Below are 23438 nucleotides of genomic sequence, written 5' to 3' on the forward strand. Positions count from 1 at the left end.
AAATTTATAAGAACTGAAGGGGCTGAGCTGATGCAAATTTTGTTCGCACTTAATTGCCTGTTGAAAAACTAAATGTTAAATTTGGCTACTCTCTTGGTTTTGTTGCTGTTTTTCAACAAACTAGAATTATCTTACTGGCCTGTAAGTCTGAATTCAGTGTTAGCTAAATGGATTGAATGAATGGAAGAATACATCATAGAATTATAAGCAAAACTCTAGATTAAATTTTGCTAAAAGAAGCCAGGGCAGCTTTGCTGAAAGAAAAACTTCTCTGCTCTGTTAGAACTCTTCAAACGTGCCATCAAAATGATGGATGAGAAAAAAATGCTTGATCTAATTTATTTGGACTTTCAAAAGGCTTTTGACAAAGTTTCTTACTGAAGGCAACTAATAAAACTAGTAAGCCCCATGGAGTGTGCTGAAGATTTAGGAACCATCTCAGAAATGTGCAATGTAAGGTATAAATAAAATATTTTTCTGCTACATTGATAAGACAGGGGAGTCCTGTTGTTTAATGATAGAAGTAGTACTCATTATTTGTATACATCCTGTACATTAGTGACATGACAGAATTTGAACATGAAGTAAAAATTTTGACAAATGCTAGCATGGAAAAGGGATCTTAGGAAGCTAAGTGAAAAAAATAATGATTGAAAAGTTTGAATTACGGAGCAGAGTCGGTGGGGACTCAAACAGCTCCTTGTCATCACTGCAGGATGTGCAGAGGAGGATTCTGTCTTCGTGTGATGGGGTGGGCAAAAAGGTAAAACAAATGAATAAAAAAATGCTCAGATAGGTAACAAGTGGGCTAGCACTGATTACAGTGTCATTTGGTTAAGTCAGCAAAAAGCTCAGTCTAGAACATCATTGATTTTTTTTACCCTTGTCTGAAGAATAGCCTTGTCTGAAAGACTGGAAAGGAGATTAATTAAGAGTCAAGAAAAAACTTAATTACACAAAAAGACTGGAAGAACACAAAAAAGGGTTAAAAGCAAGGTGACATGACAGGGAGATTTCAAATCTACATGCCAGACAGGAAGAACAATAAAATGCTGTTAAAAGTACTTAAATATTGTTGCGAGAGGTGTTTTGACTTCTTGCAGTCTGAAATGTTATAAATCTGTATTTTCTTTCAAATAATATTCACATTAACAAATCCTACCAAAAGTTTAAAATAGAGATAAAATTAAAAAATATGGTTCTTTGCATGCATGATTCTCCTACTAAAGAGTATGCTTATCAGTAATTTCAAAACCTAAAGGGTGACATATATGCTTTTATTTTTAGCTTTAAGCAGTGAAATAAAATAGCCCTGGGCAACAGTCTACATTCTGTAGAGGCACTATTTAGATAGTGCACTTTAGACATTAGTAAAAGTAGACTTTCCCCCCCACCCCAGTAAGGAGGAAAAATAGAGGGGGGGTGTCAAAGTGTTGATAATGTTATGTATGATAACGTAGGGTAGTTGTATTTCATTTATTGTATCTTAAGCAGTGTAATGTGAGCAGCCTCATTTATGGAATGCCCTAAATGAAGCCTCCTCAATACTATGTCCTACACAGGCACTGGTATGCCAGAATCCATTTATTCGGGACATTTCCTAGTAGCACACCTGTTTAGCAGAGATACTGTAATACAGTACACTGTATATTAATTATTCTGAATACTGGATATGTGATGCACAGTTTAAAGTGGTTGATGAAACAAAAATTTTAGATACACACTGGGCTTGTTTTTCTGTTAGCGTTATTTTTATTTTTAGGTTTACTTTGTAAAATTAGAAAATGTATATAAACATCCCATAGACAGATGGATTGTCATGGGGATGAAGGCACCATCCACTTGTTTCTAACAGTTGATCATGTGACTGCTCTGTGTTTCTCATTTGGAAATGTTTTCAGCTCTCCAATGCAACTAATTAGCAAAGGTTTTGATTTAGCTTATCATCTCCTTGTTTAAATCATTCCCTGGAAACACTGTCAGCAACGGGTTGTTGGTTGCTCCTGAGGATTTAGGCTTTTCGAATGTCTTCACAATGTAATTCTTCCCCAAACAGCTCAGCTAGCTCAAAAATGAGCTTTTGCTATTTGCTTTTGTCTAACCCATCACTAAGGAGTTCATTGAAGTGCTTTCTACTTTCTATTACGTTGGGGGTTTTTTGATAGAAATGTCACAATTTTGGTCGTTTCAAGCTCTGCTACATGGCTACTTCCACCATCCAGAGGCCCCTTTGTATAATGCTGTTACAGTCTGTGTTATATTGCACAGGGATACAATGCAAATACAAACACGCTTTCTTACAGATTTAAGGAAGCTTTTAGGAAGCAATGAAGTGTCTGGAACCCTGGCGGAATTACTGGGACAGTGCTGACGTGTTTCTGGGTTACCATCGGGCAGGAAGATGAGGCTGCAGTAGAGAGACAACTCTCTCCAGTGCTCTGTGGTTACTGTCACTATTGCGGAGTTACAAGCGCGAATGGAAGTAGGCTGACTTATCTTTTTGGCTATGTTGATAATTTTTCTGTTTTAGGAGAGACAAATTATGTATGACATGAGAGGATTGGCATTTGAAAGAAGTAACAAGAAAAAAGGTTGTTAAATTAAGCCAAGTAAAGATCTTGGACGAGACTGACGACAAGCCAATAGCAGTAGCTAGCGATAAGTTAAATAAATAGGACAGTATGGAAGAGTAGTTATTTTGAATATTGGATATTAGAGGAAGCAGAATGGGAAGTACAATGTGAGAAGACTGGTTATTTTGCATATTTTGCATTTTTTATTCCCCTGGAACACTGAATAAGTCCAACCTATACTAAAGGCCTCTTTTTATAGGGAACCACTTGTTAAGAAAGACAAATAAATACATTAAAGGTTAACTACAAGTGGAAGAGAATAATGTTAAGACCCTTCATGAAAAATTACTTAAAGCTAATTTAGTAAATGGTATTTATAGTATTTCTCCAAGTAAACAAAGCTGTGCAATATTGAGCTTTCTAGATGGTACCGCGAGGTTTGCTGAGAGCATTATGCTCTTACACATCTGCACAGGAATGAGGTCTCAGAAGCAGTGCATACAGGGGGCATTGCTAAAGGCAGTACATACTAATGGCACAGTATGTGCTCAGCTTATATAGTCGTCACCTGTATTAGCATACAGCTCTCCGCCACCAAGGCCTGTGGTTAACCTCGGCCTACTTTGTGCCTGAAATCACTGTCTCCTCATCGCAATGTCTTCCGCAGTGGTGTGCCACATCCTGCAAAGAATCAAGCATAGTAGTGAGAATAAAATCACCAGAACATGTCTGGGCTGTGCATGCGGTTTGGTTAATAGAGGCAAGACCCAAACACCCTTTCATGACAACCTGTTCCAATATTAAATATCCTCAAAACTTTCCTAACAGAGGAAGAGGGGGATTATAATGAGCAAGATATATAGAGGTCTTCACGTGAACTTTTAGCTATAGGGAAAAAGAGAACACCAACAAAAGGAAATGAGATTACTGTGTACTGGGTTTGTGTGGCAAGGTTTTAGTAGCAGGGGGAGCTTACAGGGGTGGCTTCTGTGAGAAGCTGCTAGAAGCTTCCCCCATGTCCAACAGAGCCAGTTCCAGCCAGCTCCAAGAGGGACCCGCTGATGGCCAAGGCTGAGCCCATTAGCGATGGTGGTAGCACCTCTGGGATAACATATTTTAAAAGTTACAAAATAAAGCCTGTGCAACACCAGCAGCACTCGGAAGGGAGAGGAGTGAGAATATGTGAGAGGAACAACCCTGCAGACACCAAGTTCAGTGAAGAAGGAGGGGGAGGAGGTGCTTCATGTGCCAGAGCAGAGATTCCCCTGCAGCCTTTGGTGAAGACCATGGCAAGGCAGGCTGTCCCGCTGTAGCCCATAGAGGTTAATGGTGGAGCTGATATCCACCTGCAGCCCATGGACGACCCCACGCCGGAGCAGGTGGATGCACCCAAAGGATGCTGTGGATGCTGTGACCCCATGGGAAGCCCATGCTGGAGCAGGCTCCTGGCAGGACGTGTGGCCCCGTGGAGAGAGGAGCTCACACTGGAGCAGGTTTGCTGGCAGGGCTTGTGAGCCCCATGGGGGACCCACGCTGGAGCAGTCTGTTCCTGAAGGACTGCAGTCAGTGGAAGGGACCCACGCTGGAGCAGGGGAAGAGTGTGAGGAGTCCTCCCCTGAGGAGGAAGGAGCAGCAGAGACAGTGTGAGATGAACTGACCACTGCCCCCATTCCCCTTCCCCCTGTGCTGCTGAGGGGAGGACGTAGAGAAAATTAGGAGTGAAGTTAAGCCCGTGAAGAAGGGAGAGGTGGGGGGAAGTTGTTTTTAAGATTTGGGTTTTATTTCTCATTATCCTACTCTGATTTGATTGTTAAAAAATTAAACTAATTTCCCCACGTTGAGTCTGTTTTTCCCGTGAGGGTAATTGGTGAATGATCTCTCCCTGTCCTTATCTTGACCCACAAGCCTTTTGTTATATTTTCTCTCCCCTGTCCAGCTGAGGAGGGGAGTAATAGAGCAGCTTTCGTGGGCACCTGGTGTCCAGCCAGGGTCAACCCACCACAAACTGGAAGAGAAGAAGGTTACACAGACCTGCTGCAGGTCTGTGTAACTAGGGAAGAGAAAATTGATTCTTAAAGGTAGATTATTAAGATGGGGGAGTGTAGCAATAAGAGTGGATTGTGCAGCTGAATATTCATTGCAGACAGGGTGACAGAATAACATATACAAGCTGAACGTTTGAATATGCAAGTAGCAGACTGGAATCCATCTCCATGGGGTCCCTGGCTAGACATTCATTGTACGTGTACACAATGATCAGACTTCATTGGTGCCATAATATGTCTTTGACATAAGACTATTGTCTGAAATAATACAAATCACATACCAACATGGAGAAGAAATACAATAATACAGAGAACTGTAGATTTGTGATCCCCTGTGTTTGCTGTGTTTGACTCTTCAAATTAAATAATCTTTAGTATGTGTTTCCATAATCCCTCCCTAGCTTTCTTTAATAAAAAACAAATGCTTATGCTCAGAAATGTATGTTAGTAATCACAGTACTTCCATTCAGCAAGTTAGTAATATAGGTTTAGAAGCTTTTATTCAAGTTAATTGTTCAGAATTGCTACAGAGTACTAATTCATGTACATATGTTATATTTATAGAGGATTGTGCTGAACATGGGTTTGTGTAGGATTCTTAATTGGACAATATTTTGTACCCTGGCAGTAGAGGAAGCTTCCTTATGAGATAGATAGCCACATCTCCCACACAGAAATAAACCATGGTTTCTTTAAGAGATTTTCTATTTTGCACCTATTTGAGTGTTTGGTTTGATAAGTTATATTTCCATATTCTGTGCTTTCATAGTCAAGCTGATAAATGTATGCTGGACAGTTACGTTCTCTTCACATACATGAATGTAGTTCACACATTTGTTTCAGAAGACAGCTTCTTAAAACATCCATTCTTTTCATTATAGGCTGTACTGGGGAAAACTAATTAGACATTATAGCTTTGTCAAGCTAAATTATATATTAACACAAACAAAGCGAACCTTTCATTAAGTTTGGTTAAAGGTTTTTGTGATGCAGTCGCACAAATGCAACTGCATGGAACAACAACATAATTGTATATATAATATACTTGCATATAGATACACATACATTATTCTTTCCCTATTTTGAAGGTTTTTAAGTTCATCCATTCATTCTTTCATATTTAAATAATTTGTCTTGGGATAAGCTACTGACTACTGAACTGAAACCTAGAATCATCTAGAAGGAGAGGCAGATTTCGTGGTAAATAATATAGATAGTATAAATAGTATAAAGAACATAAAAATATTTGACAATATTATTGCTTCTAGGACATCTTTCATTCTCGTGCTATAACCAAAGTGAATAACTTCTATTTGGAATCTGGATAAGCCAGACATTAAATAAATTCCTTACTATTACCTTTTTGTCTCAATACAAAATGTTCGCTAAGGTCCTCCATAGAGGATTTATACTGAATAATCTGACTTCTAATCTGGGCAGACATTGTTAAATAAATTCTGAGAGGATAAAACTGTCTATGAATAGTGATTGTTTCATTTAGTCTGGCAGTCAAGAAGTAACACATGATTACCATTTGTCAAGAGATGACTAAAATGTTTTTGATAGCATTTATTTGATTTCTGTCCTGGGTATTATCGGTAAACTAAACTGTAAGATTACAAGTAATTAACATAAAAAAATTGAAAATAAATAATCATAATCCAGACCACTTGACTTTCTTTCATAGAAGTGGTAGTTGTTTAAGGTTTCTACGTATTTTTTGTTTTCATGTAACTATCCAGTACTATTTTATCTGAAAATATTGTGTTATCTTAAATATTCATACAAAAGTTTTATGTTCAAAACTAAGTTTGATCCCACAGAAACTCTCTGGTTCTTATTCTAAGGAATATTTTTCCGTTTTATAGCAAAGTGCGTTTACACTGTCTAGTGTGGAAAGTAGCAGTGGTCAGGTCTCACCAGAATGGTCAAGCTTGACAACCTCACGAGTCAGACCCATTTTTGGGACCTCATTCTCTGATGCCTTCCCCACCCTCCTCAGTGCATGAAGACACAGAGTCAGTAATTCAGAGTTCTCCCATCAATCTGCTCTCCCCAGTAAGCACTTCTTTTCAGATGGAAACATTACTCAGTCCTCTTCTAAGATGCTTCTGCCTCCCCACTGGTTTCCAGTAAAAGCAATAACTCCAGTCCTTCCATCTGGGAAGCTCAGTCGGTCCGTGGGCCACCCACATGGCCACAGGGAGCACATTATCCAAGGACTAGTAACGCACTGTAAGAGAGGTAGATGCTTTGCATGACATTACTTAAATACGAGCAGAAAGAACATATCCATATGTGAGGGAGTGCGTGTGAAAGTCTCCCATCTGTCTCACCTATCAAGGAAGAAATTCTATCTTGCCTATGCCAGTCTATATCTGGAAAGGCTGTATCATGCATTTCCCCCTCTATTTGTGACAGGAAGAATGGTGAGAAAAATCAGTCCTCATCTCACTTTCCTTCTCAAAAGGAGAAGTGTTTGAGGGAGGCAAAATCAAACTTAGGGAGCTTTGAGATCTCAGATTAAAAAAAAAATACTATCATTGTGAGATCACTTAAGCATGAAGATTAGGTTTGTTATTTGTCTTGTTCAAGTTCTGTAAAGTGGTCCCATCCTGTTTATTTTTTTCTGATGGAGTCTCCTACAGATCAAACAGGAATATGTGTTGTTTCTTACGTGTATTTGCATGAATAAGAGAAGGGTTGGCAGAGAGGGAGAGTGAGTGTAGTGTGGCAGCTCTCCTCTTGCACGCGTGCACATCCACATCCACACACACAACCACATGCTCACGACAGCATTAGAGGCGAGGGAGGGAGCTCCTAACACTCCTGTACAAACACTGTTCCCCTGGGAACATCTAGTGTGGAAGCATTTCATGTCCTGGGTGGTAAAAAAACATTCATAGAGCAATTTGGCTGATAGTTATATTGAAGAGAGGAAAGGATCATCCATTAGCTACAGTGGGGCTCAGGATCGGGCCCGTAGACTTGAGTTTCACCTTTGATTTGGCTTTAAATTCTTTGAAGTTCTGTAGTACGTATGTATTTTACAGCATATCTTTTCAGTTCCTCAGCCTGTTTAAGCTTTTTGAGTTATATTTGGTATCTACTTGCAGTTCAATAGCTGATAGCCTGTTAGAAAAAGAGGCTGCTTTTATTCCTACATAATTGCTAGATCCCTAAGTATAGCACTTGTAATTGGATGGCTATGGCAACCCGTCTTCACCTCTTTTAAAAAGTGCGTTTTATTCTTTCCCTGTTAGTGAGCAAGAAATATATCACGAACTGTTACTAAAAATACTTTGTCCAATGTGTAACTTCAATAAAATTTCTTAAAGTGCAGTGTCTGCAATGTTTCAGTAATAATGGTCCTTCCAAATGAAAATACTTTCACAAAATCACATTCTATGCCAAAAACTGGAAAGCTCTAATTCTTAGACGAAGATTTTCCTTGGCAGGTTTCAGAAGTTGTATTTCTTTGAACTAGGCAGATGCAATCCTCAGTTCAGGCACAGGGCCAGTGTAGAAGGGATGTTGCACCAAGTCCTCTTTTAGCACCTTCTCTCTGCTTTCCACAGAGATTTTTGCTGAGCAGGAGACACCTCTGCCTCCACTCAGGCCCCATGGAAGATCTTCTAGGAGAAGAGCAGAATCACTGATGTGGCTGCTTGTTCTGTCAGTGCCCTTTTTCTGGTTAAATGCTTTCCCTTTGTTTTCCACAGTATAAATCCATTTGTCATTAGCAAAACCATCTTTTTATATCTTTGGCATTCACAGCTAGCCTAGGCCTCATTCTAGGTCCAGTCTGAAAGTAGGATGAGTATAGCTGTCACATAATATGCGTTATGTGATCATGTAGGCAGAAAAATGCTGAAAGTTGAATTATAACAGTATATAATTGGATAATTGTGACAGCCACCCCAAGACAGAAGTTCCAAGTATTGCAATTAGATCAGCATGCACACTGTGGACTATCATTCATACAGCAGAAGGATACATTTCATATCAAGGTAGGAATTCATTATCTTGCGTCCTTGCTTCAGTGTTCAGAGGCCTGGTAAAGTCATAGCCCAGAACATGGCCTGGTCAACTTGAACTCAGATTTCTTTGGGGAAGCTCTAAAGAATCCATCACACATAGACATGTTGCATGGAGAAGGTGCAGCCTCAGCCAATGGTTTTGTGCAAGACATGCACTCTGAAAGCCCACAGAGTTCAATGGAGATCAGAAAATCAGTGCTTCAGCTGCTGCTGCTCTTGCTCACAGCGAGAGTCCACAGGCTTTGTCATGGCTGGATTCCAAAAATCAATTCAGTTTTGTAGCATAAATGTGATGATTAAAGCAATTAAATTATTTCCCTTCCTGGAATGCTGGAGTACTTTTTTTAAATTGTATTTCTCCGTAATGGCATGTTTAAATTTGTGCCTTGGAATTTGCTGATGTATTTAGCTGAACTCCTGACTCATCATCTTTCTCATATTCCCGTATTTCCTGTAAATATCGAGTACTTACAGATTCTGGACTGGAAAGCCCATAGCAATACACAAAACTGCAAACTTTTTTTAATGGTGGCAAAGTCTGCAAGAACTGCTGATCATATCAAGTGTTCTTTGGCTTTTGAATCCATGTGAAGGAGCTCTTCTGAAACTGATTTGTGCCCAGTGAAAATCAGTTTGGAAACGACCTGCTTTAGAGCCTGTGGATTTCATGTGTAACTGGAAGCACTAATGCAGTGAAACTGTATTACTGATGGGATTGTTTAAAAGCGGGACTGAGAACGCTCTCTCTGGGGACACCTTGGATGAGTTATAAGTCTTCCACTGGTTTCAGGAGGATATAGCAGTTGTTATTCAGATGTCAACTTCAGATTTTTATACCCCATGGCCAATATCAGAATAGAGCTATTTCAATAAAAAACTTCATTGAAACTGATGTTTCAGGATGCGCTTAACACAGCTGTAAATGTGAATGTACATATGATTAGTTAGTCCTTGTATAAAACCTCCATTTAGATGTGAGTTACATTTATTTTTTCTTACTTGATTTTTGACTTATAAAAAAATCAATAGGGTTGTAAAATTAAAATATTTTGCTGACAGCTATCTTAATCAAGACATTCACCTTTAAAACATCAACTTTAAAACATGAGAATATTGTAGCTGTATTTTTATTTCAAATAATTGCATGTTGACTGTCTGTAATTGTGCAGTAGAAAAAGCAACGCCTAAAACAAAGGGTAGATTAAATTGTCAGTAAAATCACAACAAAAGGTTGCCCTGCAGGGCTCTTGGTTTCATAACGTATGTTTTGACATTTTTAGCATCTCCCTTGTGTTTTTTTTTTTTTAACAACACAAAAAAATTAGCAGTTAGGTCCTTACAATAACAAATACCAGCTAAATTTCAGACCATGCGTATTTGAGGTACTTTGTCTAGCTGGAAGTTACCCTGATGAACCTAATGAATTTGTCATACTGACTAATCAAAGTCAAGAGCTTCAGTAAACGGTGTGTAAACAAAAATACTATTAAAACAGTACTAAACATTTTCCATCTTTTCAGGTTCTTTACCTACTGAAATGAATGATCTTTTCTTTGAAGAAAAAACACCGTGACTGCAATTACTGTTGTTTGCTTTGTATCACTGATTGTGTTGGTACATTGGTGAGCACAGTGCTGCTCATCATGCAGGCAAAGACTAAGTCTTTCTGGATTTCATGGGAAGGGACATCAGCCCCTCTTGTCTGTGATGGCTGAAGGGGTAAGGCAAAGCCAGTGACAGCAGTTGGAAAAAAATCTACTCAGCCTTGAGAAAGGCCCATATTTTTGGAAGTTTTTTCCTCATACTCTATTTCATTACTCCCCATTTCCTATTTACACACCCCACCAGAATCCACTAGTTCTGCTGTAGAGTAATTTGAATTTAATTTCATTAGGTAAAGAATATCTTACAATTGGAAAGGTAGAGGACAAAGGCCAAGAAATTGTCAAAATATTACATTAAAATGGAAGAGGTTTTCATTTCAATTTCATGACTTGCTATGGCAGTTTTAGTTTATTCAAATATATGCTGAAAATAAAAATAAGATATTTCATGTTTTGAAGATACTACACACAGTCTTCTCCCAGTGCTGAACAAACATCCTCTTTGAGACTGTGCTACTGTGGTAGCTCCAGTGCAAGCTCCTGGGCCTTTCCGCTTTTTCATACGTTGGGGAACTGCATTATGTGTAAAATGCACTGGGTTTTTTTTTTCTTTCTTTTCTTTCTTGTTCTAGTTGGTTAGTTACTTTTCATTTAGATGGGCTGGTTTTAATTTTTATTTGAATTTATACATAATTGTTGGAACTTCAAATAATGAAGTGCTCTAAGGCATCTCTACTATAAACTGAAACAAATAATAAATTTATAACTTTCAGTAAATTAATTTCCTATAAACAACCACCCATGGCCATTGTTTCAAAACAAACAGCTATTAAAAAATGTTCTCATTTGGGGCCTCCGTTGTGCCGGTGTTGTGCAGTCCTAGAGCAAGTGAACTCAGCCCCAGGGAGGTTACTGTCTGGAATTCCAATTTTAAAAGGAAACATGGCACAGAGATGTGCTAAATCCCTCATCTACAAATACATATGTGCTGCTCACAAAAGCAGCGTGTCAGTAAAAATGTCCCTTGACACATCAATATCTTCATTGATGATCTGGATGAAGGGATTGAACGCACCCTCAGTAAGTTTGCAGATGACACCAAGCTGGGTGGAAGTGTCGATCTGCTGGAGGGCAGGAAGGCCCTACAGAGGGACCTGGACAGGCTGGATCGTTGGGCCGGTATGAGATTCAACCAGGCCAAGTGCCAGGTCCTGCACTTGGGTCACAACAGCCCCATGTGATGCTACAAGCTTGGGGAGGAGTGGCTGGAGAGCTGCCTGGAGGAAAAGGACCTGAGGGTGCTGGTTGACAGCCAGCTGAACATGAGCCATCAGCGTGCTCAGGCGACCAAGGTGGCCAACAGCATCCTGGCTTGTATCAGGAATAGTGTGGCCAGCAGGAGCAGGGAGATGATCCTGTACTCGGCACTGGTGAGGCTGCACCTTGAGGGCGGTGTGCAGTTTTGGGCCCCTCAGTACAAGAAGGACATTGAGGTGCTGGAGGATGTCCAGAGAAGGGCAACAAAGCTGGTGAAGGGTCTAGAGAACAAGTCTTATGGGGAGCAGCTGAGGGAGCTGGGGTTGTTTAGCCTGGAGAAGAGGAGGCTGAGGGGAGACCTTATCGCTCTATAACTACCTGAAAGGAGGTTGTAGCGAGGCGGGGGTCGGTCTCTTCTGCCTGGTAACAAGCGATAGGACGAGAGGAAATGGCCTCAAGCTGCACCAGGGGAGGTTTAGATTGGACATTAGAAAAACCTTCTTCACTGAAAGGGTTGTCAGGCATTGGAACAGGCTGCCCAGGGAGGTGGCTGAGTCTCCATCCATGGAGGTATTTAAAAGAAGGGTAGATGTGGTGCTGGAGGATATGGTTTAGTGGTGGACTTGGCAGTGATATGTTAGCGTTTGGACTCAATGATCTTAAGGGTCTTTTCCAACCTTAATGATTCTATGATTCTATGATTCTATGCTCAGCTTTCAGTTATTTGTGTGCTTTGACCTGACCTCATTTACTGAAATATTCAAGGCCCATTGGCATAGCACAGGAAGCATACGTCTTGGGCAAGGAAATAGTGAGGCATGTTTTCAATGGCAGTAAACAAGCTGGAAATATTTATTTGAGTTTTAAATTATATATTGAGTTGAAAGAGTTAGAATTTAGGTGGGAAACAATCATCTCTAAATTGAATAAATTTCATATGGAGGATCTGGAGGAAGACAACACATGCAATGGCAATGTCATTTTTAGTGCATTAGTTCTCAGGATGAAACTTCTCTCAAAGGCAGACCTAGTTTTCTTGTCTAAGCTTCTCTGTCACAAGAAGTCTAACATACTCATGCTTCTAAACTTTACAAATAAAGTATAATATAAATTTAAATGTTTTGCAGGGATTCTTCCAATGTCTGTTACAAGTTTGACCAAGCTGCATGAACAAACCTGTTATAAGGAAGTGTATTACTAGTGTACCCATTTTTCATTCAAACTGTGAAATGATTGATTTTAGTTTTAACGGCTTAAGTACTAAGGGTTTAAGGTTGCCCATAGTTTTCAGGTTAACCCAGAAGCCAGGCAGTACTTATGGAGATCTTCAGAATTTTTTCCTCAGGGTGGCTTACTTAAGATTTGAGCTGCTGCAATTTAATCATACTTACCTTTAATAACTTGAACAGCAAAATTTTTGGTTCATAGTAGAACAATTTACACTTTACAATATTATCTTAGTTTAAGTAAGACCTTAAAAACATTTAGCTTTTCCCCTTGTGTGCAGCTGAATTGCTTAAATTACCTGAACTTCAGTTTTATTTTTATGGAATGTAAAAAATTTATACTTTCTCCCAAAGCAAATTAATTTATGAGATGCAAGAATAGGCAAAAGCATCTGGTATGTGATAATAATATTTCAAAGAAGGGTTGTGTTATGTTTCAGAAAGGTGGGGCTTTGTACTTAGAATTAAACTTCTGTTTAAAGTGTTGTTTAGCAGAGTTTTTCAATACATGGTATCCAGCTCTTCCTACCTGAAAGTTTTCTGTGAAACAGTGTTTTGGTATCTTCAGTTAGAAGTACCGCTTTCTTCTTGTGCCACAAGATATTTCAGTGACTACAATATATTTTAGCTGGTTTCAAGAAACATATACACTCTTTTAATCTATACACAACCTCAATTAGTGTTCAGGTCAGTAAGTGGGAAGACATTTATGGAATCAATCATTTTGGGTTAAGGAGTATACATACTGCAAGTGTATTAATGGAATGGAAATAATGCCTGGAACATCTCCAGAACAGTCACAGTCTCAATGGAGCAATTAAATATGTATGAAGAATGTTTACAGTGAAGTTCAAACACATCAGCCTGAGGCTTATATTTTTGGTTTAATTTATTCACAGCCTTTCTGTGTACTGCTGCTTGATGGTCCAAAAACACTTCTGCACACTGCCTCCTGCATCGTCTATGTATCCACTGACTGAGAGATACAGTGACAGTTGCTATTTTTAATCACCATCTGAGGAGCAAATAGACTCTGTAGTAGAAAAATGCAGTGTTAGTATTCAGGTTAACAGTTTTTATTCATTAATAGATTTGACATCATTCATGGTATGGGAAGTAGTCTTCAGAATTAATTCAGACAGTGTCTGAGTATTTAGCAAAACTTCTTAGCCCAATATGCTGGCGTTATTAGGTCTTCAAAGTAGAGTATTGCATGATACGGCCAGTAGTCCATATCTTCATCTCACTGCTTTTATCTTTCATGAAAGAGATGCTTGTACTATAGCTAGAGGCTGCTTTTTTGTATCATCATGAATGCTGGAGCTCTTTAGAAAGTTAGTGGTTATTTTTCCTGATAATTATCATTCTTTGCAAAATGTGTAAAAGAACACGTGCTATTTTCAGGGTCAGTAATTCTTTGCTCTCTCTACTATTTTCAGTAATAAATAAAACCAAACTATTTAGGGCTTTGTAAGAAGAGTTTGGGTTTTTCGATGGGTCTCAGTTCTGCAATTTGTCACTGATCACAGAGCACCAGCATATTAGCTGGTTCATCTGTTACCAATTCATACACTATGAGTAAGTGGGATTGTCGTATAACCAAGCTTAAAGCTATTGGCAAAGCAGCTGAGCAAAGACAGCCTTTTAAAAGGATTACTGGTAATGTAATTACTTGTGGAAGATATATGGATATCTCCCATATGAAAACACCATCATCTTAATATGTTCTTTAAGCAATAGTTAAATCTATAACTGCTAATAATATTAACAATGCTTATGAAAATTATGTGGATCCCTATTACTGGAGATGCCAGCGGTATGTCATGGGAGTGCCCCCAAATCATATAATTTTCTAGAGAAGAATAATTAATTTAGGACCTTCGGTTCAGGCATAGGGTAAGCAATCTTGGTGATGTTGCAAAATTAAGGAAACTTCTGTGCTTGTGAACAGTTGTGGTCAATGGCTTTTGATGTTCACTTTAACCATCAAGATGATTGACTTTTCTAAGTGAAAAAGAACATCCGCATAAGTATATTGAAATAAGCACCTGACCTTCATCTTTTTGAAATCAACAGTAAAAGCCCAGTAGTCTTCAATGAAACTCTAATACTCTTTTAGATATTGGCAGCTTTTTTCAGTTGGTTGTAGGGGACATTTTTCCCTGCAGTATTTAATAAGCTCCCTGGCATCCATAAAAATTGATTTCTGAAGCATACAATGACAGGTACGCTATTTGATTAGTTAAGTCTTAAACAATTTCTTTCCACACCTTTGGTAATATTCTCCTCTTGCAACTTCTATATTTCTTTCTTCACAGTGTTGATTCATATCTTGCCATTATTCAATAAGCAAAATGCTGGTGCTGGGAGTATGTTTCTTTCCGTGTGTTTTTTTTTTTTGTTTCCACTTCATCAGGCTCCTTTTTCCATCCATTTATTGAGTTTTGCTGTTGGCTTGTTGTTTTCCTTAAAGGCTTATTTTTTTTATTTTGAGTAATAATAATATTCTTAAGATTTATATCCTTATGATTTTTGCATCAGAAACCTGATTGGGTTATTTCTTATGATATATGGGCAAATAATCTGGTTTTCTGAGTGTCAGAAGAAGTTGCACGCTTATCTTTTGTAGCATGGCATTCTAAACTGTAATGTGTCTTGTGACAGCAGGTTATGCTTCACAATGGCAAGATCAGATTAATAAAGGAAGCTGACACTAAGATCTAGGTATGTGTACTCGGGAAGTGATGCATATGAAAAATGCTTTACCCTTCCAGGAAAATGAGTCATAGCCAAAATATTCATACCTTAACCAACTGAATTTTCTATCCTATATTTATATTTTAAGCATCTAAATATATAAAAGTGTCCCTTGAATTTGACCAAATGAGATTTGTGGGGCTAGCGGTACTCCAGAAAATCAGGCCATTTAAATATAATTCCCTTGCTGTGGATTTAGGATCCTAGCTTAAGACACAAGAGGAAGTTGTATCGTAAGTTCTTTCCCTGGACCATGTGGAAATTTCACATATTTTATCTCTCTGTTTGTCTTGTCAAGCCCTCTTTGTATGTTCATTTCTGTGTTTTCTCATCAGTTTGAACAATTTTAGGAGACAGGAAGCACTACTTTGTAAGACCATTATTCAATTTACCTCCTCAGTTTTATCATTTTAATTTTTAAGATCCTCAGCTTTATAATTTTAATTTTTAAGATCATTCATGCTATTTGGATATCTGCAGTGAGGTGACTTGCTGTGATTGAGGTATTTCCCAGCACAGGGACAAAACCAGAGCTGCTTGAACTCAGAGAGGCAGGATTCAACTTTGGTGTCTCTCTCTGAATGAGTAGAAAGAGAAAGAAGATATTATTATCCCATTTGCAAAGCCTGAGTGTATGGACCTAGTATAGATGATGCCGTCAAAGGCTTTGGATTATTTCAGGAACCTTTTGGCTTTATGACACAGATGTGCCCATTAGAGCTCAGTTTTATCATTCTCTTTGCAACTTGAGCAAACTGGATGAGCATTAATACGATTCTGCTTTGACAGCAGGTGTGACTGTATTATAAAACAACCCAAAAATTAAAGAAGCATTTCAATTTGCTACATTTCATGTAACTTTTCAGTAATAAATCAGCTGAAACTAAGCAATCACTAGCAGACCCTGGGTTACAAAAAGAATAGGCTTAACAAATCATTGCTCTGTAATACAAAGTGTGATAACATAAGTAGAAGGCTCTTGGAAGTGTTTTTAAACGTTTCATTTTTAAAGAGCATCTAGGGCAGAGCTATCTTGAATGAAATTTATGGCAAGGTCCAAGGTGGGACTATCTGTCAACACAGCAGGCACACATCGCCAGCACAGTATGTTAAGCAGGAGCTGAGATTTTAAACAGCTCTCATCTGTGATAAGGTAATTAATTCCAAACTTCTTGATATTGTGAGTTGTTCTATTATCATCTTCTTTCTAAAAGAGATTTGAAGCCGTTTGTCCACATAGTAAGTCCAGCTAGAAAACAGTTTTGAATCTTCAAACTGAATGATGAAAACCGTTTTTTCCTCAAGAAGCAGGTGATCTCTACACTTTCTTTGAATTATGCCTTGTAACCAAAAACCTTCGTATGCTCAGTTCTTCCCGTTTGAGCAACAGAGCCTATGCTAGTGTCAGTCATTACAGAGCCACACGCCCTGTCTTTTAAACCAATTTGATGCAAATGTAATTCCAGAAATCTAAATAGAATTAAACATGTTTTGACCCAGCATTTAGATTTATGCAAATTCAGGGAAACTATAATTTGATTGACAGAGCAATCGGTAGCAGTATTATTCAGTGGAAGCATTGTTTAGATTTATTCTATGATGCAGCATTTTCTCAAGAACTTGTGGGCTGTGAAGATCCGACACTGAATGCAGCTATGGACATCTTGCTTTGAGGGGAGCTGGCTGCAGAGGAGATGTTGTGACATTCTGCAATTACTGTTCATAGCACAACTGGTGGTTACCCCAGTCCTATATAGTCTATCTCTGAAGCCACCTTTAAATGTTGAATTATGTGTGTATATAAGCAGTCATTGGCTGTAAGGTTTGTAAACATTTTTCAAACTCAAAAAAGAGCTGGTCTAGTATACTATTTCACAATATTTGGGGAATTTTAAATGTAAAATCAATTCCTCCCTAAATAGAGCATCAAGATACCCCCATCACAAAGTGAAGACCTGCTTTAACTTAATGAAGGTAGCCACTGCCTTAGATGAAATAGATTTCCTTTTTATAGTAGACATTGATGAGGTTATCAACCCAGAAGTCTCTGTGATAGATTGCCAGTAATGATTGGAAAGGTCCAGGAATGATTGTAAGTCCCAGTCATCTTTTAAGGCCTCCTAGCTAGAGATGACAGTTATTTGCAAGGCTCCCAGGAAGAACATAAAGCCAAAAAACTCAGTGAGGAACTGGCCAAATTCCTTTAATATCATTTCTGTACAATGACTGAATGACCTAGGAGAAAACTGAAGACAATGCTAAAAAAGTTAATCAAAATCAAAATGACTAAACAAAGCTTTCTGAGAGACTATATCCAGTCCCAAAAGCTGTCCTGCATTTTATAGCCTTTGTGAAATGGTTGTAGTTATTTGCTCTGCAGAGGTCTAAATATTTGGCTGATTCTAGTCTCACCAGCAGTTGTTGATCAAAGAAGCCAAGTGCATCTCCATCTATTCCAAATGCTGATTTGTTTCAAATTCTCAGCAACAAGACAAAGGTTCCCTGTTTTGACAGAAAGTGAGGCACTGCAAAATATAGCCCTTCCAAAAGTATTCCTTTAGCTGCTCTCTGTAGGTGCTTGCTGAAGACTGATTGAGCAATCCTTTTATGGCTGTCAGACATGCATGTTGAAGTATTTTACAGGAAGAAAAGGATCATACAGCTGTAAAACTGGAGGGGACTCAATCACCATTGGGTAAAGTGTTTAACAGAATATTAAATATGGAATGTATATTTAACAAAATTTAGGTCAGCACAATGTCTATTAAACTCAGGCACTCTTTAGCACTACCTAAGCTGTTTTGAGCTCAGTGTAATCATGGAGGCAAAGCAAAAGTTGATGTAGTATGTGGCTCTGTGGTAGGTAAACCAGGAGGATACCTAACCTGACCTAAACGTGGGCCCTTGTTCTGACAGCTCACCTGTTCCTTGGGCAAGAGAAAAGGGCTGTCCACAGCATGTAGTTTGGATCTGGTGAAAGAACTACCTTGTTAGATAGGCCTAAGAGGTGGGATGTTGTTTATCTACTCTTTAATACTTTCTGCAAGCTGGCTATAATCCTAAAGGAGATCCACAAGAGAAGACTGCAGGAGAAGCAACAAATGCCACTGATGATACCCCAGAAGAAATGAAAACTGATGCCTTTTTCCATTTGCTGTCAGTCCCCACTGCCTGAACTCTGCAGTGGCATCCAGCACTGGGCTGTGCCCCTGCCTTAGATCCTGCTAAGGTGTCCTTAGTTATTTGCATGAATCCTAGATCACCAAAACACTGTCAAATCTTAGGGCCAGGGAGGCCATATTACGGGTTATGGACCACATGGAAATTCACGCAAAACTGAAATCAGGTCGAGTGGACAGGTCTAAACTTTCATTGATAAATGTTTCTCATCTGTGGGAAGGAATTTCTGGTCAAAACTAGTGAGACACTCATTCTCCTCAGAGTAGCCAGTAGCATGGTGGTCACATCCACATGGATGGACGTTAATCTGAGCCCCTGCACTTCTCAGTGTGGGAATGTGGGAGGAGAAGCCTCAGTCTGGGTTTACTGCACCTTTGTCGAGCTCCCTGAATATTGCTGTTTCTTCTAGGGTTTATCTGTTTTCTGGTTTCTGTTTACCACAACAAGCTGGGAAGGTGCAGATTAGTCTCAGGATAGAACACAGGGCTTTTTCTGAAATACTGAAAAGTTCCTGTTTGAGGGGTAATGTTTGAGCCATTTCCTGACAAGCTCACATTTTAACCAAATATGTATCCGGGCATCTTAGTGAATTCAGCCATGACAATTCTCAAGTTCTCTTGTGCTTCTTGTTTCTCAGAAGTTCGTCATCTTCATCTATCACTGAAAAAGGGGAATATTCAGATTGTCACAGAACTGAGCATATAATTATCAGAGTAGCACTGGAGTTCAGGATCTCAGGAGGTCTCTAATCTCCTAACTCAAAGCAGGGTTAGCTCTGAGCTGATACGAGGTTGATCAGAGCTTTACCCAGCTGGGTCACAAAAACCTGCAGGGATGGAGACTGCACAGCCTTTCTGGGAAGCCCCTTCAACTGCTTGACAGGCTTCATTGGAAATAGTTTTTCCTTACACCAGTCTGAATCTCGTTTCAACATACACATCTGGTCATCCTGTCATTCACGGCTGTGAAGAGGCTGGCTCCGTCTTCATGCTAACCTCCCCAGAGGAACTGGGGAGCAGCGGTTAGGTGCTCCTAAAACAACCCTTCCTCCAGCCTGAACTCGCCCACATCCCTCAGCCTCTGCTTACAGGGTAAGTGCTTCAACCCCCCACTAGCTTGGGGACCTCCACTTTAGATTATTGGTGATTTTTATGTACTGGGGGGCCAAAAACTGATGGTGATATTCTGGGTATGGTCTAACAAGTGCAGAGTAGAGGGAAATAATAATTTTCCTTGATCTACTGGCCATGCTTCTGTTAGTACAGCCCCAGACACTATTGGGACCTCTTTGCTGCCAGTGCACATGCCCAGCTCACGCTCAGCTTGCTGTCTACTAATGCCCTTTTCTTACTAAGGTAAGATTGATATTCTGTGTAAGATTTTTGACATGAAAATGCATTGTTCAGGAAGCAAGATTAAAGCTTTTTTGATTTTTTTTTTTGGTGTGTTGGAGTTGTTTTGGAAATACATTTAATCAAAATATAATCAACTTGTTAAATGAAAGAGCCTGCATTTCTTTAAAGTGCTTTGGAAAAAAACACTAAAGAGCAGTTCAAAACAATTGTAATTATATTTTACTGTGACAGGGTTTGCACAAATATAATTTTAAAAGGCACAGTATCCTGATGAATGAGAAGTGATATTCCATAGATACCATGGTGTATGAAACCTAAAATAATGAGAAATTTCTTATTCCATCAAACTACCATATAGCTAAACTATACAGCTATTCTAGTCCAGAACATAGAAAGCTTTTAAACTATTATGATTAGCTTATTCTAAATTCAAACGGTATTTTAAAATTTTGGTTGTGAATATAATATGTTGTCTGAAAAGCCATGAGAATATAAGTGTAAACTATACAGCCCTCCCACATACTCTTATCAAAAGCTTTGTTTAAGAGCAGCAGGATGACAGCATCTGGGCAAGGACAACGTGCTCCATATGTTCTACATAGATAAAATCAGACTCTGTTTTTATCCTTAATGCTTTGTAACTCATATTCACAAAGACAGTGGGAAATTTTATAGGTTTTGTTCTTGTTTTTTCCAAAAACTTGCAAGGATATTTTTAAGACTCTCCAACATCAATGTGTTGATGTGTGATTTCAGTTTTCTAAAGTGTGTTTTAAAAATTGAATAAACCCCAAGTTTTCAGTGCATTTTTCATTTGACAGTTTCTAAATAGAACTTTTCCATTATTTTATTCAAAGATGAGTTTTGACAGTTCCTAAATAAAATGTATTTGTTTTGCGATTCAAGGAGGCTTTCACTATGTTCTTGAAAGAAATTAAAACATTGAAAACTGACTTCAGTTTTGAGATTCAGTTCTGGATTCAGGTGCCTGATACTTACATCTTGTTTATGGCTATTGACATGCCAGCTCCTACTACAGCTGATGGAGTTCTGACCAATGCAGATGACAGTCATTGAGCTCTCCTTTAGTAGAAACTTGCATTTAGTTTCCTGAATCATTTTCCAGACTCCACCAACTGAATAAAGGTGGGATTAAGGTGCCTAAACATAGGCATTGACTAAATTTGAAATGTGTTAGGGTATTGAAAAAGTGCACAGGCCTAATAGATGTGATACAGGACTCAGAGGACACCTTCTACTGCAGGGTCTGGAGGCCAAGCAAGGTACGCCACATTGCCCCAAATTACACTAAACACGTACGTTTAGGCAATCAAATCTGACACTTCATCTCTGTCGACTGTAACAGAGAATAGATATGTTAGCTCACATGTAGATTTCTTAAAAAAAAACCAAACACCTACGGTTAAGTTTCTGGCTGAATCTGAATTCCTTATAAAATGTTTTAATTGTACTGAACTAAACCATATGTGAAAATACTCTATGTTAAAAAAATTAACAATCAGTTTTTCGCTTGGTTCTAGCCAAAATGGAGCGGACTTCACATGTGATTTTGGGAAAAAATTGAATAATTTAAATGCAGAAAAGAAATATGAGTCTATAATATTCTGAAGAAAACATTCAGAGCATTGTCAATGTAGTAAAACTTTGATCAGGGTTAAAGTTTCATTAATTATGGAATAAATAGTAAATACAAAAAATGCTAGTAAATTCAATAATTGGGAAAATATGAATAAAGTTATTTATTAATGAAAGAATTGGTTTATTAATTAATTAATTTTTACCACCTTTCTGACTTACGTGTTGTTAATTGGGTCTCCTGAAAATCAGTTTGTCTTAATCAACTATCTAGAAATCCAAATAACCTAGATCATAGGTAGGCTTGAAAATACAGTGTTAAATCCACACTTACTCTCTTGCTTGTTTCTAAAACTAAAATTTAATAACATATCTCAACCTGGGAAAGACAAGGAGGTGTTGGGATGTACCTCTAGCTCCTGCTATTGATCTGAAGAGCCTGATCTTAGGCTCTTAAAGTAACATTTCAATTACCATCTAAATGCGTTTGGTGGGAGTTGCCTTCTAAATGTAGAGACATATGGTTTTTTCCACTTCAAAAGCTTTTTCCTGTTCTACATTGTGAATGAATCTTAGGCTTTACTTAATACTTCATAATGACAGAAAAGAAGGCCAAGAATGTTTTCTTCTTATAGCCATTTTCTGTGACAGTTACTGGGGATGCTAGAAACAAGGAAAACCAAAGTGTCTGTTCTGTGTGTTTTGGAATATGATCCCATGTCTACCCCTCAAGGTGAACAGCAAGCCTTTACCTCACTCTTACCAGGGACTGAGAATAACATAAAGACTTAATAACTAGCCACTAAGGCACTCAGTTAGGGTGTAGGAAATCTGTGTCCAGAGAGTTGTACTAATGTTGACTCGTTTACACAAAAAAGAGCAGCTCCAGCTAGAGAGGTTGAACAAATAGTAGCATCCAAAAGCCTGGTTATTATGGTATTCAGCTGGTCTGTTTCAGACTGGTATTCAAATGCCTGGTTGGAACCACACAGAACAGGTATTTGCCCCTGGTCTGTTTGCCTCATCTCGTGCAGCTGAGATGCTGCCCTAACTCCTGTCTCCTCGAATGCAGCGAGGTGCAGGAATCATGCCCAGTTCTGACACAGCTTCCATTACATTACAGAAATCAGCCCTTTCACAGGAAGATTCCATGTATTGATGAACTGCCCTTGTCTGAATATAAACTCTTTTCTCTGAAAAATTGCCAGGCAGGTCTATCCTAAGGCACATTCAATGCTTTAAAAACATTTTTTTAAAACCTTGGTTCTGTTGTTTCTTGAGCCAGCTGTCTTCCACCCCCCATTCAGTTGACAGAGTAAGCGATTTATGCGTCTGAAAGTAAAACAGGAAAAAAGCTTCCCTTTACCTTATATAGAATTGGGCGCGGGTTCAAAATTCTTTCTGCTGGAGTTAGGTAATTAACTTCTAACTTTGGAAGTTGAACATGGAGTAGAGTTCCTTGAATATAACTCATGTGAGTCCTATACTACCTTGTGTGTGATAGGTGTTGATTGAAAATGTTTTTTACAAGCAAGACCATGAACCTTCTTAAACTGTTTTTCCTTTTCTGTGTCACAGATAGGAAATGGCATTTGAAACTTAAAGCTTATGGCTGATGAGTTTAATTTAAATGAGCTGCTGTTTGAAATAGATAACGCTTTCATTTTAGTAAATTAATGGTGTGGCAAAAGGAAACTCAAAGATGCTTCTACCTATAATAAAAAAAAGATGCTCTCTCGAATTCTAATATTTCACCATGTGATTACATTGCCTAATCTTACTCATTTTATTACATGAAACATAGT

At 38.6% G+C, this 23438-nt stretch overlaps 1 protein-coding gene across 2 annotated transcripts in view; it reads left to right on the top strand.

The window, feature by feature from the left end:
* The window catches only part of TMEM117 (transmembrane protein 117), a 237560-nt gene that overhangs the window by 162599 nt on the left and 51523 nt on the right, over positions 1-23438 (top strand). The window lies entirely within an intron of this gene.

Source organism: Phalacrocorax carbo, chromosome 1, assembly GCF_963921805.1.
Source record: "Phalacrocorax carbo chromosome 1, bPhaCar2.1, whole genome shotgun sequence".
Lineage (NCBI taxonomy): Eukaryota > Metazoa > Chordata > Aves > Suliformes > Phalacrocoracidae > Phalacrocorax > Phalacrocorax carbo.